The following is an 18,586-nucleotide window of genomic DNA, read 5'->3' as shown; positions in this document are numbered from 1 at the left end:
TTAATACAAATATTTCATTTAATCCATTCTCTAAACTACTAGTCCTGTAGTGTCATGGAAAGTGTATAGGATTTACTTAATTGAATTTTATGTTATTTTATTTTACAACATTATAGATACAACACATTCAAAATAATGAAACCTTCTGGGTTTTTTTGCGTTTAAATGGAAGAAAACATTGCTACAGTATATGCACATACATGTGCTCCCTTGTTTGTCTATGATTGCTTGTAATAGCCTATTAGAACCATCAGATACTAGCTCAGTAAACCACTTAACCATTTCAAATTCTCGAAGTTCTCAGTTATGGTGAGATGAACCCACGTCTGGCTGTTTTCACCATTTAAAGTGTGGACTGTCAGCATCTGTACTCAGAGCCGTTAAAGCCTGTGCAGTCATGCTTCAGTTCTCCGAAACGGCAAAACAACATCTGTGCTTGTCTAAGGAGTACTAATGTGCCTGGGGCTGTCAGAAGCCTCAGAGATTTCACTGATAGGTGCCATAATATAGCAAACACTTGTGGCTAAAATACAGTAGGTCTTTGCATTTATGTAGGTTGCGGCTGCTTGCATCAGCCCTCCTTTGTCCTCCTTTTGTAACTGATGAATGTTTTAATTACGAGTTTATATTGACCAGCTTGGTCCCAAGGCTAATCATAGTGGATTGAGAATCAACACAGTCTTGTATTGCTGTGTAAGTCCATTACATCATCTTATTAAAGTCACTGAGCTCCATTTCTGCCAATCTGTCCAAGAATGTAATTTAGGCTAAAGTTGTTATGAGCGACTGAACGAAAGACCTTCGATCAGGAATGAAAAAACTTTCATTTTGCTTCATTCTGAATGAAGAGCTGACCTTCTGCCCTATTAATCTAAAATAATCTCTCTCTGACGCCATATTCCTTGTTCTTCCGTGTCTGTTTTACGTTTCTGCCTTGAAATTAGAAATCGGGCTCAGCTTGACCTGAATTCTGCAAACTGCACTTATGGCTGAATCACGGCACACTAAAAATAACCCCGTTAGAAGACTGGGTTCAGGAAATGAGTAAAAGGCTTTCGGGTCCTAAGAGTCCAATGATGTCCGCTGCTTTACAGTGACTCCTCTACGCTGGATTACAGCCTGACGTCTTGGTGACGTCTTCCACTGCGAGAGATCCAACGAGAAATGCTATTTCTCTAAGCCGTCAGGCCAAAAATGGGGAAGTTTCAGTCTTTATGTTTGTTTCTGCCAACTCATAGTGTTGGATTTCATCTCTTCCTGATACTTCAGCCACACCTGTTTAAGGAATACAGGTTTAACCGCTTTTGTACTTGTTGAGTATTCACATTCTTTAAAGCATTTTATACTTTAAAGGCTGTGATGCAACCAGTCTGGCAGTTACATACACTCACCCATATATGTTTGGAATGACATTAACATGACCTATAATCAGTGTTCGAATTATACCGTGAGCTTCGAGGGGTACCGCTATTTCGACTGGTGACGTCACTTTTTTGCCCATTTTACAGGCTTACACAGAAGAACCACTAATCTATATCAGAGTTTTTCCTGGCTCAAAATGAGGCGGAGGTGGTAAAATCGTAACTCTAGGGGGGTTCGGGGGCATGCCCCCCCGGGAGAAAATTTTATACATTTTAAAGTTAAATTCATTAATCTGGTGCACTTTGAGTCACTCGAATCTGTTTTTAAAAATAAATAATAATCCACCCGCCAACCGCCTATATTCTCTGATTTAGATATCTGCATCTGATCATCACATTACAATTATTCAATTAAGCATGATAATATGGTAACATATCACACTGAAGTAGGCTGATTTAAAATTAACATTTATTTAAAATAAAAGTTCTTCTTTTGGCAAAATTACATTTCCTTAAACAGAGGCTTTACTCCCTTTAAACTTAAATTGTCAATGTTTCATTTTTGAAAACACTTATTGGAATAATTTTTTGTACCTTTATAAAGGGCATTTTTCCCCTAATTTTATTTAATGCATGCTCTAAATTTCATTTCAAATTCTTACATTTTATCAATACATTCAATTAAAATAATAAGACACTAGGCTGTTACCAATCAAATTAAATAATTTACATTGAAAAATTATAACTGTATTAAATGAGATTATGAGATTGTTTTGAATATTTTTTGAATATACAAATAAGGAATGTTGAAAAGAATGATACTTTATTAAACTAAACCGCCAGTAGGAGGCGGCAGGCGACCGTCTTAATGAGCGAGTCATTGAGTCATTAATTTAAACGATTCGTTCAAACGGCTGATTTATTCAGAATGAGGCAGTTTAATAATGGGTAATTGAATCTTTGACTCGAGCGATTAGTTCAAAACGCTGAATCATTCAGTAATGAATCATAGATGCGTGTTGCTGTGAGATGGTTCTGTTGTTTGGAACTATTTTCGCTGCTGAAACAGAACAAAAACAGTCATTGCGTCTAAAAATGTAAGTAGCCTAACTTAGTTTTAATTATTTGTTTATTGAACTGTTATGAAATCAATATCTCGGTTTCAATCGTGATAGCATTCAGGAAAACAGCATTCTGGTCGTGTGTAGCCTATATAATGTTATTGTTTCTTAACTATAATTAATATGTTATAAATAACTGCGCGAACCTCAACAGCGCAACTTTGTTACCGTCTGTACATTAGATAAGTTACCATGATGGGAGTCCCGTGTCTTTATTACACTCAACACATTATAATGACTTATCTGTCATCCACCCTTGATTGAATGGAATGTTGTTATTACTTGGCCCGCTCGACCCGCGGATTATGATCTGTGCAGCACTATCGACAAACTATCGAGTAGCCTACGTACGTTTTGACAGCTAGTGAAGTGATATCAAAAAACCATGGTAAAGAACAGAGGCTGAACGTACCAGAAAAATAATACAGCCCGATGGGGGGTAGGGTTTGAAATCGTATTTAAATACATACTATTTTGGATAGGCTAACATTATATATTTTTTATTTTTTTAAATCAGTACCCCCCAACTATTATTTTCCTCCATTTTGGGAGGTACCAAGTCTCATCTAGGGGGGTCGGACCCCCCCAATACCCCCCGTAATTCGAACCGTGCTAGTAATAGAACTATGTGTGTGGTTTAGGAGTGAGAATTCTTAGTATTATTAGTATTAGGTGTGATTTAAAGCCCAATAACATAACAAGTTAAATCAAATCTAACAGAGGCATTTTTTGGCTGTTGGTCTGAATGGTGGCATATGTATGGGGTTCCCGGGTGCCTTGAACACAGTGGAGTGGTGACACAACTGATTAGAGAGGCTCGTGAAGGGAAAGGAAACCTGGCTGTACTATGGCTGGACTTAGCCAATGCGTATGGCTCCATATCCCACAAGCTAGTGGAGGTGGCATTGGGGAGACATCATGTTCCGAGCAGCATCAAGATCCTCATAATGGATTATTATAATAACTTTAACCTGAGGTTCACTTCCAGCAAAGTTACATCTGAGCGGCATCGTCTGGAAAAAGGGATCATCACTGGATGCACTGTCAGTGATTCTCTTTTCCCTGGCCATGAACATGCTGGTCAAATCCGCTGAGCCGGAATGCAGAGGCCCCAAAACCAAGTCCGGAATCCGTCAGCCCCCCATCAGGGCATTCATGGACGACCTGACAGTAACAACTGTAGCAGTCCCAGGATGCAGATGGATTCTCCAGGGCCTAGAGAGGTTAACCACCTGGGCAAGGATGCGTTTCAAGCCGGAAAAATCCAGGTCCATGGTACTGAAGAGAGGGAAGGTAACAGACCAGTTCCACTTCTCCCTAGGAAGTACCCAAATCCCATCAGTCACAGAGAAGCCTGCGAAGAGTCTTGGGAAAACCTTTGACTGCTCTCTTAAGGATGCCGCTTCTATCAGGGCAACAAATGAACAACTGGAGAGCTGGCTGACGACAGTTGACAAGTCAGGCCTTCCGGGGAAATTCAAAGTTTGGCTATATCAACATGGAATCCTACCTAGGATATTGTGGCCATTGTTGGTGTATGAATTTCCAATTTCCACTGTGGAAGGATTTGAGAGGAGGGTGAGCAATTACCTTAGACGGTGGTTGGGCTTGCCAAGAAGTCTGAGCAGCATCGCCCTCTACGGCAAGAAGAATAAGCTAACACTACCAATCAACAGCCTCAGCGAGGAGTTCATGGTTACCAGAGCAAGGGAGGTGCTTCAGTACAGGGATTCCAAGGACCCAAGAGTATCTCAAGCTGGCATTGAGGTCAGGACTGGCAGAAAGTGGAGGGCACATGAGGCGGTGGACCAGGCAGAATCACGGCTGCGTCATAAGGAATTGGTGGGTCCCGTGGCTATTGGCCGTGCAGGACTGGGAAGCACCCCAATAACCCATTATAACAAACTGAAAAGAAGTGAGGGCTGGGATCGAGGAGCAGCGTGCAAGCCAGATAGTGGGATTGAGGCAACAGGGCGCATGGACCAGATGGGAAGATGCCATGGAGAGGAAGATTTCATGGGCAGAGCTGTGGAGGGCTGAGCCCTATCGCATCAAATTTCTCATTCAGTCTGTCTATGACACCCTTCCCAGTCCATTCAATCTCTTTTGCTGGGGCAAGGTGGAGACTCCGGCATGTACCTTATGCAAGGGAAGAGGATCGCTGGAACACATCCTCAGCAGCTGTCCTAAAGCACTTGGGGAAGGCCGCTACCTCTGGCGCCATGACCAGGTGCTGAAGGTGGTTGCTGAGTCCATCACTACTGCCATCAATCAGAGCAAGCGTTTACAACCACCAAGGCGCAAAATTTCATTCTTAAGAGCAGGAGAACCCCCACCTTCCCGACCAACAGTTCAGACAGGCCTGCTGGGAACAGCGAATGACTGGCAGCTAAGGGTGGACCTGGGAAAGCAACTCAAGTTCCCCCGAGACATAGTGGAGACCAGCCTTAGACCCGACATGGTTCTTCTCTCAGTAAAATCGAAGCAGGTTATCTTGTTGGAACTAACAGTGCCCTGGGAGGAGAGGATGGAGGAAGCGAGTGAAAGGAAAAGGGAGAAATATGCGGAGCTGGTGGAGGAGTGTCAGAGACGGGGGTGGCGTGCTCAGTGCTTGCCCATCGAGGTTGGGGGAAGGGGCTTTGCAGGAAGGTCACTCTGCAGGGCCTACAGCCTCCTGGGAATCACAGGAGTGCGCAAGAGAAGAGCCATCAGTGCAGCGTCAGAGGCTGCAGAAAAAGCCTCACGATGGCTGTGGATCAGGAGGGACAAACAGTGGGCGAACGCTTCTTGGACACAGGCCGGGAACTGATCACTCCCGGTCGGGTCGCCTGGGTGAAGGGGTCTGAAGTTGAAAGACCCGAAACCCCCTATGACCCCAGGTACTATCACTGATGATGTGTCCAAGAGTGCATCACAAGGTGTATGTAACAATCATGGGTGAGATAATGATAGGATAGATGGACAGCTGGATATACATTACCGTCAAAATTTTGAGGTCGGTAAGATTTTTAAACGTTTTTGAAAGAAGTCTCTTATGCTCACCAAGGCTGCATTTATTTGGTTAAAAATACAGTAAAACAGTAATATGGTGAAAAAGTATAAAAATTTTACATTTTCTTTTTGAATACATTTGAAAGTGTAATTCATTCCTGTGATGACATTACTCCAGTCGTCAGTGTCGCATGATCCTTCAGAAATCATTTCATTAAGAAACATTTCTTATTATTATCATTATTTTTATGGAAACCATGATACGTTGTTTGTTTACATATTTTCAGGATTCTAGAAAGTAAAAACAAACAAAAAAATAGTCAATTTTTTTTTTGTAACATTAGAAATGTCTTCACTGTCACTTTGGATCAGTGTAATGCATCCTTGCTGAATAAAAGTATACATTTCTTTTTTAAATTAGTGCTGTCAAATAGATTAACCGTGATCAATTGCATCTAACATAAATGTTTATAAATATATATGTACATACATACACATAGATTTCTATGCTATAGTGCTACAAACCACAATTTCTAAAAATAGTTTTTTTTGTGTACTTAAAAAGAGTCTTTCTAATGTATCACATGAAATTTTGATTTGTCATAACCCTAACTCAGAGTCGTACCCTGTGATGCTTTTCAATAGGGTAGGAAATTCTCTGGTTATGCACCTCGGTATCTCTGATCATCACTCTGGTTTTGGTGATGCGATGACTTTAGTTACATTTGTTCACAGTCTTTCTTTGTTAGACTCTTTGAAGTCCTACTAGATGATTTGCATTGTCTTAATCACCACAATATGTATTCCTGTAATCAAACAGCAGGTACTAGGCTCCAAAAGTCCACACTGAAAATCTGAATTCTAATTAAATTGGGGATAAACAGAAGACTGTTAACTTTGGAAAGTGAAAATTAACATCTTCAATTTGAACAAGAAAAGTTATGACATATAGAGAAATATTTAAGACTCTGCACTATACGATCACTAATCAACTGTAAGCAGATCTATGGCATTTATGTTCTTTGTCATATTAGATTTCCTTGAGACCTGTTTAAGAAATAGGCTACTCAGAATATTAAATTTTTAACACTGAATGTTTTTGTGTGTTACACAAATTAAAACATCACATCAAATCAATCTGGAATTAGTTAGAGGCTAGAGCTAGTAGTGGAAGAAGTTGAAAATCGTGCAAGTAGTTGACACCAGTCATGATTTAACATGTCTGCAAGTCTCACAAGTTCAAACCATGTGACCCGCTCGATGGAAAAGAAAGTGGTTGGAAAAACAGTTCAACTATTTTAGTCTACAATGATGATGATCTCACTTTGCAGTGTGCTAACCACAAAAGTCAACAGGAAGCTGACATATCAGAAAAAGGCCATGCTGCATAGAAACAATCCAACGCAAGGAAACAACAGTACACAAATAATTCTGATAGCAAAGGGGCTGTAAACAAACATTGTGTTTCACAAACACAGGTGTCTATGTTGAGAGACGTTTCCACAGGATGCATCTATAAATGGATTGTGCGTACAGCTAACTGTGTGTAACACGGTTGACATACATAAACATTTCTTTCCAGTGAAATCAGAGGCGCACTCAGTTGAGGTACACCTGCGGTCTCATTATGAACAAAATGCTGTTACAGAGAATCTAAGTTTCTTATTCAAAAACATGATATTTAAGCAGTGGCAATATAATTTTTTTGACCAAATTTTACAGCCCTAAGTGATGGCATGCATAAGAGACATGATTATTTTTACACAGGCTCATGTTCCAGGTGGTGTTTATGGCACATACTCGACAACAGTAAGTGTCATCATGATGATAATACTCAAGCAGATTTTGATGCAGAAACAGATTGCTCCCTGTTCCATTGATGGTCATTACGCAGTGCTGCATTCAAGCTGCAGTGGGCACAGATTCATCACCTTGATATCGTTTTGGGTGCGGACCAGTGCCCCACATCTCAAACATATTGCTTCCTTGAGCTCTGCCAGAAGGGGAGAGAGAATGTTATGGATGCAGGAGAGTTCTGCATTCTGTCATCTTTTTGTTCTAGCACATTCTTTTCCATCCATCCATCCATCCATCCATCCATTTATTTTAGTCATGCATGACATGTGCTTTTAGTATATTCCTTAAATGCCACTCATGACAAATGAAAATAGGAACAAAATGAAAATTCTGTTATAAACAGACACAGAAATCTAGGTCATTTATCCACAGAAAAGCTTTTCCTCCAATGTTTGTGTCCACATACATTCAAATATGGTGCCTTTGAATAATAACTAAAATTTGAGTCTCTCACACAAATTTTATTCACGGCTTCAGATGCAATATAGTTCACAAATCATGGACTGTTTGTGTGATACTTTCATAGAGTTTTCGGGCTATATAACCAAACAATAACCTTTGAAAAGTTGCATTAAATTTCAGGTAAAAGGCACTTTCTTTCTAATCAAGTGAAGGATTTTGACTATAGCACAGAATAATGCAGCAAACCAAATCCCTTAGATCTCTTCTGTGTAACTTTATTTCTTGTCATTTAGCAGATGCTTTTTAATCAAAATGACACTCATGCTGATTGCAGGGACGGTCCCCTCTGGAGCTAGACACAGTTAAGAGTCTCTTTCACACGTTACACTTCTTATCTTGATTGGAATCTGTAACCTTTACATTGACAGTGTAATAAGACTGCCTGACTTATCAGACTGCATCAACAATAGAATATGACAAAAGGCAAAAAACTGACTTGTAGCATTGACCTTGATCAGTGTTTTGTCCTTTAAGGCCTTGAAGGTCATGCATACACGCATTTTACATCAGCTTTCAATGACGATCCAATGAGTGAATGTAGGTATTTACAGAAAAGCAGAACTTAGGACAATTGAGTGCCATTGATTGTCGTCAGCACTGTTAGTTCTGCATGGTGTTCTCCTCTATTGTGTCCTGCAGAGTTCTGCTGCACTTCATGTGCACTGTAATAATACCCTGGCCTGCAGTGAAAAGTACCTAACTCTTTACCTCTGTCACCATGTTTTAAAATGTAATAAGTTCTAAAGAATGAGTCATATGTTATGAGGTTGTGCCAGTAATTTCCGTTGCAATTTGCACAGTTGCACCTCTGGCTCTTCTTGACCTTGTGCATGATGGATGTGAAATGGTGAGGTCTGCTCAGATTATAGTTGATGAGGACTGTTAGAACTATGGAGAGTTGTTTACTGAGCAGCGTATAATGTGTGTTTGTGCCTGTGCACGAGGGTGTTTGTGGTTATGCTAAGCTGTTTCCTTTTGTTCCTTTTCACTCTGCATCTGTATCTCTCTTTCACTTTAGAGTCAAAGTCATCTTTGATCAGGTGGAAAACACGTTTTCGTTAAGAGAAATCCTTAAAGAATAATGCAATTGCTACTTTGATCTTGAGAAATAAAGCCATAATGCTTTCATAAAGTAGGCTATGATTTGATCTGTTCAAAAACCAATCAAACAGTACCGTATATAGAGATGGGTATTCATCAGAAATCTGTAACTGTAGTTGAAATTCCTTTAATCCTAACAACCGAAACTTCCTGTCTGTGTATGTAGGTACAACATATAATGTAGGTTTACTCATTAAATCCATTCTGCAGAATTTTGCACCAAAATCGGTGCAGAAATTCTATTTAAAAAAAAGGCAGCAAATTTTGTCTAGGCCTAGCAATGACACATGCCGATGGCGTTACATGATTTTAATAATAATAATAATAATAATTTACAATAGTGCAACGAAACGTTAAAATACATATTCTACTTTCCCTTTTTAGCACATCTAAAAATGATTTGTAGTGGTTTGTGTTGGAACTGTGTTGCAGAAATCTCATTGTTTGATGTGATATAAGAGCTTTTGGTTCAAGATGATGCAAGTTTGTGTCTGAATATGATCCTATTCCAATTCTGTCTACCTCTATTATCCTAAAAGATACACTATGGCATGGCTCATGAGGATTGATTATCTGGAATAATAAGAGTAGACATTTCTAAAAATGTAAGAGAGAGAATGACTGACCAGTTCCTTGATCCTCTCTCAGCTATTTTTAAAGGCACAAACACTTTCCCTCAAAGAACATATTATGTGAACATTTGCCTCTAGGGTACGGATAACAAGCTCAATATACTGTCAGATACTGGCGAAAGTCTTCCTCTCCATTTGGGAGTTTGTGAGGTGCTCTAGTTTCCAGGTTAGAGTTCCTAATGTCTTTTTGTCCTGCTGAGTTGAGGACATACAGCTGTTTTTGTAGCTTGACGGGCAGTAGCAGATCTGCTTCTTGGGTGGCTGATTATCTGGGTGGCAGGCAGCAAAACTTGTGCTTGTCCTGATTATGGTTGTCCTATATTCTCTCTTTTGGGGGGTTTTCTACAGTATTTCAGTTCAGTAGATGCTCCACATGTATTCAGATGTGGTGATAGGGTTAAGTGTTTTAATTCATACCTTCACTAAAATGCTTTATTTTGTCAAATGTTGTGAACTAATCACTTGAATTGATGATCATGTTAATATGTATTTATTAAGTTAATTAAAATGAATAGAAATTGCTAACAAAACTGATCTAGTCTGTAATCTGAACTGCATTTTATAGTCTAAAAATATGTCAGGTGTGGTTACTGCACTTGTTATTTGTTGACTTGCTCCACATAGAGGTACTTGCCTCAGTACTCAGAAAAGACTGAGTGATTACATATGCGGCTTAAATCTCTTGAGAAATGTCACAGTTATGTTAGCACAAACAAAACAGCCACTTGACGCAGTTAAGTCAGGCTTGTTTTCAGTTTTTACACTTATATTTAAGACTCACACCTTTTTTTGTGCATGTTTGCAAGCCACCCACAACCGCAAGATATTTCAGACTCCACAAGAGAAGTGTCATCTGTGGTTTTAGGGTCGAGAGAAATGAAATCAACATATTTTGATGTACGTCATGGCGGTGCAATGTTGTTATTCTTTGTCAAGTCTGAAATCACCAAAAATTCTAATCGGTCTGACTTGAATAATCACCCTTTGTTATGGTTACAGAAGAAACCTTTACAAATAACCCAACAAATTTAAAGTATATCTTACTGAATGACACTTTGCCTTGATTTAGTTGGGCTCAGCAACCAGAAGTTAAAATAATTTGGAGCTTAGCTCCAGATAAGTATTTGAGTAAAATAATAGCAGATGGCACCATTGCTCTGAAACCATAACACACAGCAAGAGCATTATCCTAATCAGAACAATCAGTGTTATAGATAATCAGTGCTGTCTGTGCAAAACCTGCGTCATACAATATCAGAAAATGAGAATTGCAAAAGAGTTTAAAGGAATAGTTCACAATTACAATGAAAGATGAATGGTTCACTTTATTTTACAGTACGTGTACTTACAGTGAAAGTACTGGTAAGGCAGCTACAGGGGTAGGTTCAGGGTTACTACCTAAAGTTCTGTCAGGACCACTATCGTCAAATACGATTGACAAGCATACAGTTTGGATTGGTTGTATGGTTCTGTTCTGGGCAAGAACTCCCTGAGAATTCATGCAGCCATAGCATGGATAAGAGCAGGGAGAGCAGCAATAACCCCCCTTAGGTTAAACAGAACCAACATGAATGTATTACAGATATCATTAATTCAAGATTTTAATGTACAACATAATTATAGAATTTAGTCTGATTCAAAGGGGAATCAGAATGCCAAATCCTGACTGGACGAGAGGAGGAGCTAATTAGATCCTGAGAAACGTGATTGCTGTTGATAATACGGAAAGAGCTTATGGATGCTGTGATAGGCATCGTATTCCTATAGGTAGACGTAGTTTAGCTGAGAGCAGCTGATGCGAGCTTGACTAACGTGACCTGCCAGAACTGACGCTACGCTTGATTTATAACCCAGTTATTTTAATTTCTATTATAAGTAGTATGGACATGTGGAACAGAACAGGACTGTATTACAGGATGAATTATTTCAGGTCTTTTTCTCCATTCTGTGAAATGAATAAACTGATTCAGTCTAAAGAACTTGCCAAAAACGAGCTCAGATTGATTTGAATATTTTAGTGAACAGCAACTTAAATGTGATCATCAATGCAATCATATGGCTTCAGAAGACTTGTTTGAACTACTTTTTTTATGCTATAATTTATCCTTTGAATCATCCTTTCCTATTATTTGTAATGGCATGTAAAAAATGAACAGTATTTATTTATTTTATTTTATTTTTGGTTTCACAGAAGAAAGAAAGTCATACAGGTTTTGAAACAACATGAGAATGCGTAAATGATGACTGATTTTTTGGGTGACTACTGTAGCTCTTTAACTGAAGCCTTCATTATGTGCAAATGTTCACAGTAGAATGTTTTTTATTTTATTTAACCCGAAACTTACTAAACTAAGGGGAATCAAGGCTGTAATGATAGTGATGAAAGGGAACTGATGAAAGTAAATGTGTCTAGATTACATAAAGTATCTTTTAGAAAGCATAGCATATTATGTCACATGTTTGTCTTATCAGTGCCAATAGAGTCCCAGGAACCTTGTAAATGCTCAAAGCCAAATTACTTTTACCACACCTTGTCAAAGTCTGCATCTCACAGACATAAATGAGTGCCGATTATTACTCACACAATACAGTGCAGTAAAGTTCATAGATACAGCAAACAGACACTCCCTTACAGTAAAGATAAAGCCACTATTTATGTATCTATGCTTGTATGCACACTGCATGTGTGAACAAGACAGGAAGACTGTAGCAGTCAGATGATCTTTGTTTCCAAGGCAACAGCAAGCACCACACCACCCACACACAAAGCTAGACAGAGATCCCAGAACGGGGTTTCCTCTCACACCATGCCTTTGCAGAGCCCGAGCTGATCCTGCCTGTGACAGCAGCCGCCCGTGCGTCACGGCAAGTGTTCTCCTGGCGTTTCACAACCGCCCACAGCTCCCCGAACTCTTTCCCTCCCCTTCTCATCTCACGGCTATGAAAGAGAGACTTCTCCACACCTTAAAGAGTCACTTCCGGCGATCAACCAGGCAGAACGCTAACAGCCTTGGGCACATTAATGTACTGTTTTTACTGTGTGATCTCAGAAATTACTAATTGCCGCAAGCCTGTTTGATTGGTGGCATTTCACTTGTGATTTGTGAGACTGAAATTGTTTTAAAGGGATAGGTCACCCACAAATGAAAATTCTGTCATTAATTACTCACCCTCATGTCATTCCAAACCTGTATGACTTTCATTCATCCTCGGAACACCAATGAAGATCTTTTTGATGAAATCTGAGAGCTTTCTGTCCCTCCATAGACAGATACACAACTACCACTTTGATGCTTCAAAAAGTTCATTAAGAGATCGTAAAACTAATCCATATGAATTGAGTGGTTTTGTCCAAATTTTTTTTGAAGAGACACAATCGCTTTATATGATCAACAGATTGAATTTAAACATTCATAAACTCACACATCAGTTGTGTTAAACGGAAGCTCAAGTGTTTGCTTGATGTGCAAGAACCAATGAGGTTCATTCTCGTGTGTTACGGAGCACGTTTGAGCTTCAGCAAGAACCAATGAGGTTCATTCTCGTGTGTTACGGAGCACGTTTGAGCTTCAGCAAGAACCAATGAGGTTCATTCTCGTGTGTTACGCAGCACGTTTGAACTTCAGCAAGAACCAATGAGGTTCATTGTGTTACTCAGCGTTTGAGCTTCAGCAAGAACCAATGAGGTTCATTCTCGTGTGTTACGCAGCACGTTTGAACTTCAGCAAGAACAAATGAGGTTCATTCTCGTGTGTTACGCAGCACGTTTGAACTTCAGCAAGAACCAATGAGGTTCATTGTGTTACTCAGCGTTTGAGCTTCAGCAAGAACCAGTGAGGTTCTCGTGTGTTACGCAGCACGTTTGAACTTCAGCAAGAACCAATGAGGTTCATTGTGTTACTCAGCGTTTGAGCTTCAGCAAGAACCAATGAGGTTCATTCTCGTGTGTTACGCAGCACGTTTGAACTTCAGCAAGAACAAATGAGGTTCATTCTCGTGTGTTACGCAGCACGTTTGAACTTCAGCAAGAACCAATGAGGTTCATTGTGTTACTCAGCGTTTGAGCTTCCGCAAGAACCAGTGAGGTTCTCGTGTGTTAGACATCATGTTCGAGCTTCAGCAAAAACCAACGAGGTTTGTTCTCAGCAGGTTCAGCTTCTGTTTATGTTTGCTGATCAATGTTTGTATGTGATTTAAAGCATAAATTAAATCTGTTCATCATATAAAGCGATCGAGTCTTAGAAAATTTGGGACTAAACCACTCTATTCATATGGATTAGTTTTACGATGTCTTTATGAACTTTTAAAAGCTCATAGCTGTCAACGGAAGGACAGAAAGCTCTCAGAGTTCATCAAAAAGATCTTCATTTGTGTTTCCGAAGATGAACAAAAGTCTTACGGGTTTGGAATGACATAAGGGTGAGAAATTGATGACAGAATTTTTTGGGTTAACTAAGCCTTTAAGTATGTTAAAAACACTCAAATTCTCATTCGTATCATTGTCCATTGATATTTAAATGAACGCATTTGTCTACTGGACTGACCACAGTTCATTGTATTCTTTGAGTCTGATACCACTGATGCATCAACTAGAAATTACATTTCCTTATGCTATGTGTGCTGCTTCTCGGAGAAATTTGCCGTCTTATGTTACCTCCAGTGAGAGTTCACTCCAAGCTTCCTTAGACCGCAGTTAGCATTAGGGATTTATGGAGCTCAGAGAGGTATTCTCAATTGAGTCTTTGTGTACTACAGCTTTAAATAATCAAGTTTAACCCCCTTCTGTATTGAACTTTGTTTTGGGCACAAATCAGTTTATGTAATGGATAAGTTTAGAAGTAGGTCTGGGATGAGGAAATCTGGTATAAGATTTTTAGGCATGATCTGGATCTTTTGATTAATGCATTGGCCGGATATCAATGTTCACTTTTCACTTCATAATTTGCCTGAACTTTTTGTGTGTGCTGTCTAGTATATTTACATATTATGTGTCTATCTGGCTGTCTGCCTGCTCCATCCATCCATCCATCCATCCATCCATCCATCCATTCATCCATTCATCCATTCATCCATTCATTCATCCATCCATCCATCCATCCATCCATCCATCCATCCATCCATCCATCCATCCATCCAGTATATAAAATATATGGTCTCAGTATCTATCTATCTATCTATCTATCTATCTATCTATCTATCTATCTATCTATCTATCTATCTATCTATCTATCTATCTATCTATCTATCTATCTATCTATCTATCTATCTATCTATCTATCTAATGGCTATATACTTGTATCACACTAAATAACAAACAAGTGCACTAACAAAGAGAATGGCATTCTTCTCTTTCAGCCTAATGAAATAAAGAGACTTCCTTCCCCCTGCACCTCCAGGAGGTCAGTGACAGATGGGGGCAGCTCTGAACTGGCTTCACAGACAGCTGCCAGGGTTTGGGGGGGTGAAATGTTAAAGGTCGTCTCTTTTAGACTGCAGATCCCTACATTGCACACACTCATGGCGTGACAGACAGACTTGCTACAGACCCACTGTCAAAGTAGATTAAATCTGTCCCAAAGAGAGTTTTAGTTTGCTCTTGATCTGACGTGGGGGGGGGGGGTGTCGCTTCAGCTGCTGTCATCATAAATCATGTTGCATGTGGGATTCAGGTAGTAGTATGAATGGGGTGTGTATGTGGAGTGTGTTTGTTTGTGGTGGGTGAAGGGGATGTTATGCTGGCGGACTGGCCTTTTCCAAAAGATACTCTAATGGGTTTTTCTCCAGTGTTATAACATCTGTACAACCTGAGCACAGTCTGTCACTGTTGCTCTGCCAGTAAAGGATATCCTTCCTGTGGATGTGAGGGGGTGTTTCAAGAATGCATATACAAAGTATTTTTAAATATGAGTAAAAAGTGACAACATCAGTTAGAGAATCTGACATGGCCACAGACACATGCATATTTTTATCAATATAATTTTTACACCTTCTTCACAGTATCATAAACTTGCTAAGAAACTTCCAATGGCACTTTCAATAAATCAATGGCTAAAGACATTTAGTCTTAATTTTGTAATGAGTAATTTTGCTTCTTCACATGTCAGACACTATGTTAACGACCAAAAAGAACATAATGCCAAGTACTCAACTGATTTCATTAGAACCAAACTTATAAAATAGCACAGGTCAAACCACAACTTCCTCCAAGCTAAAACTCAATTCTCTGGTCTTGCAGACGTAATTATTTTAAAGTAGGTTGTGGCCGTTAGTTTTACAGGTGTGGGAGGATAGAGGACAGAGAAAGAGAAAAAAACATTTAGGCTTTTTAAAACATTGCACTGCAGGGATTGACACCTTTTAGACATGAGGTGTCTAATTTAAGAATGTTCCACATCATTTCAACAACAATTAATTTTCTAAAATGCATGCAAAACAGAGCAATTAATAAAAAAATAAAAAAATCATATATTTTGTTAGAAATATACAGCAATTTTATAGTAGCTTTTTAACATTAAGACATTTGAAACACACGCATACGTAGAAAGAGAGAGGTTTTGTAATGTGTGTGTGTGTGTGTGTGTATATACTGTATATGTATGAACAATTTGACATTTTCCGTGATTGTTATTTCTTTTTCTGATTTGTATTTGTTTGTTTTTTTGTTTGTTTTTTGGAGCATACAAATGCCATTACATTATATAACATTACATAACATTTAATTGTCAATCTATTTAATATTTAATTTAAATATTGGTTGCATGTTGAGCAAATAAGCTTTGATTTGACTTTTTGTTTGACAATTGAGCTTCTGTTGTGTTGGATGTTATTCTACCTTAACTTACATAGCTTTTTTTTTTCATTTTTAAGTGGATACTTGGCCAACTCTAGTCATTGTTCAACATTACGAGAAAAGTTTAAGGTGCGTATTACATGTTCTCTCTCAAAATACCATTTCAAGCCCTTAGGAAAACAGTAACATACTTCAGTGCTCTGCTGGCTTGTTAAATGTGTAAAACCAGTTTCAACTCCTAATGAAAGGGCAAAGGAGGTTTTACTCGTCAGGGCTGTATCAGGTGTTCACTGCAGTTGTGCTTTTAGAAATGTGCTGAGCCCTCTCCCTATATATTATACTTGCATGAAAGACACAATGAAATAGCATTCCTTTAAGGAGTAACCAAGGCAATGCAGTGACAGGTGTACAGACACACACACACACACACACACACACACACACACACACACACACACACACACACACACACACACACACACACACACACACACACACACACACACACACACTCCATTTTATTAAGTGAAAAGCTAAAATGACTGTTTGGGGCCCCCGGTCTGTGTTATACGCCCAGAGTGACAGACGTGCAGACTCCTCTATTGTGTGCTCAAAAACGTTGGGCCTCTTTCACTCTACCGCCGAAGGCTGTGTCGGGAGGGGCTGCTACAAGGGTCGCGTGCCCCACTTTCACAGCAGCAGATGGGGGATGAACCCCTCTCGCTGCTCCGAACCTCCGGACAGAGTGCGTCTACCCCACCTGTCAAGACCACACAAAAGCCAGACCGCCACGTCACAAAGGCCAAGATGAGTCTGCAGACTGCTGGACCCAAGGCCGCTTTTCATGCAGCGCCAAGCGTGTAAATACGGAACATACTGATATTCAAAACAGGTCTTGTAGGGGGTCATATGTATACTAACAACACACATCTGCCATTGATTGTTCTTGGCCGCCTTCTATCCTTTCCAAAATTCACTTGCTACATATAATGGTAAAAAAAAAAAGGTAATGATTTGGGTTCCAATTCTGATTTGTCTTAATTCAGGGTAACAATATTTTTGAATTTGAGGAATAAATATTTGGAATGCAGAAATGTAATTCTGTTGCTAAATGCTGGTATCATTTTAATCTCATAATACATTTAAAACAACAACGAACAAAACATTTTCATAAAATACCACTAAAAAAACTTGTCATATGAACAATTAGCCAGTGACAACATAAAACAGTATCAGATTACTCTGAAAAACAAGTGGTTCGTAATTGTTTGATTTCACTAAAAGGAACTATAAGTCTTTCACTCTGGAATCAGACTTCTCTGTCTGCGATGTATATTTCACTTATAACAACCAGCTCAAGGTTGAGTCTTTTGCTCAAGCATTGGACTTATCTTGCCGCGTAGTACGTTTATGCTGCAGTAAAAAGAACCAGGTTATAAGAGTCTTTCTTTCAGGATTCAGACTGGAATTGACCTGTACGTTTTTGATTCACTACAAAGAAGCGGCTCAGTAGTCATTTGCTCGGGAATCAGACATCTTGTGCTGTATCTTTTAAATTCACTGAAAAGAACCTGCTCATACAAGTTTGCTCACTGATCTAATTCTTTCTGTGTTTTGCACTAGTAATACAGGAAACACCTTCAGAATAGTAGAGCGTTTGTTGAGAGAACCTTGAACGTTAGCTAAAATTCTGAGAATGTACCCTGTTAGCTGGGTTACGCTAATTTTCCACCCCTGTTTTCTGTCTGAAGTGGCCTATCAGTAAGGTAATATGTTTTGACAGTTTGAAAGAACATGAAAATGTACTTAGCTGGATTGAAGGCTAGCCTGTGAAAATCCATTCAGCTTGCATTTGTACTCATAAGTGATCTGCTGCTAAATGGCTGTGTGACTCGAATCATCTTCAGATTTCAAAACTTTCCATGATGTGTTTGTACTAAAACTCATTTCACCTATGGCCAACGCTGTTCATTGATTTTGTTGGCCATTTCAGATCATATGTTCACTAAGTCTATGGCAAGCAGGCTTTATTGTGTTGCAGTAAACATTGAAAATGACTCACTAATCAGAACTAGCTCTGTATTTTAATACAAAAGATTCTACAACTCTTACAGTTACTTGTACATTGACTGTTCCTATAAATGGATATTTTACGTAAGACGGCATTTGTCTTGTGCGAATATGAATGGAGCGCACGTCTACAATGAGATGACATCATTCTGCTGTGTCACAGCACTGTCTGAGTGTGTTTGCCCCTCTGTGTGTGGGCTG

Source organism: Squalius cephalus (genome assembly GCF_949319135.1).
Source record: "Squalius cephalus genome assembly, chromosome: 7".
NCBI lineage: Eukaryota > Metazoa > Chordata > Actinopteri > Cypriniformes > Leuciscidae > Squalius > Squalius cephalus.
This window is presented reverse-complemented; position numbering follows the sequence as displayed.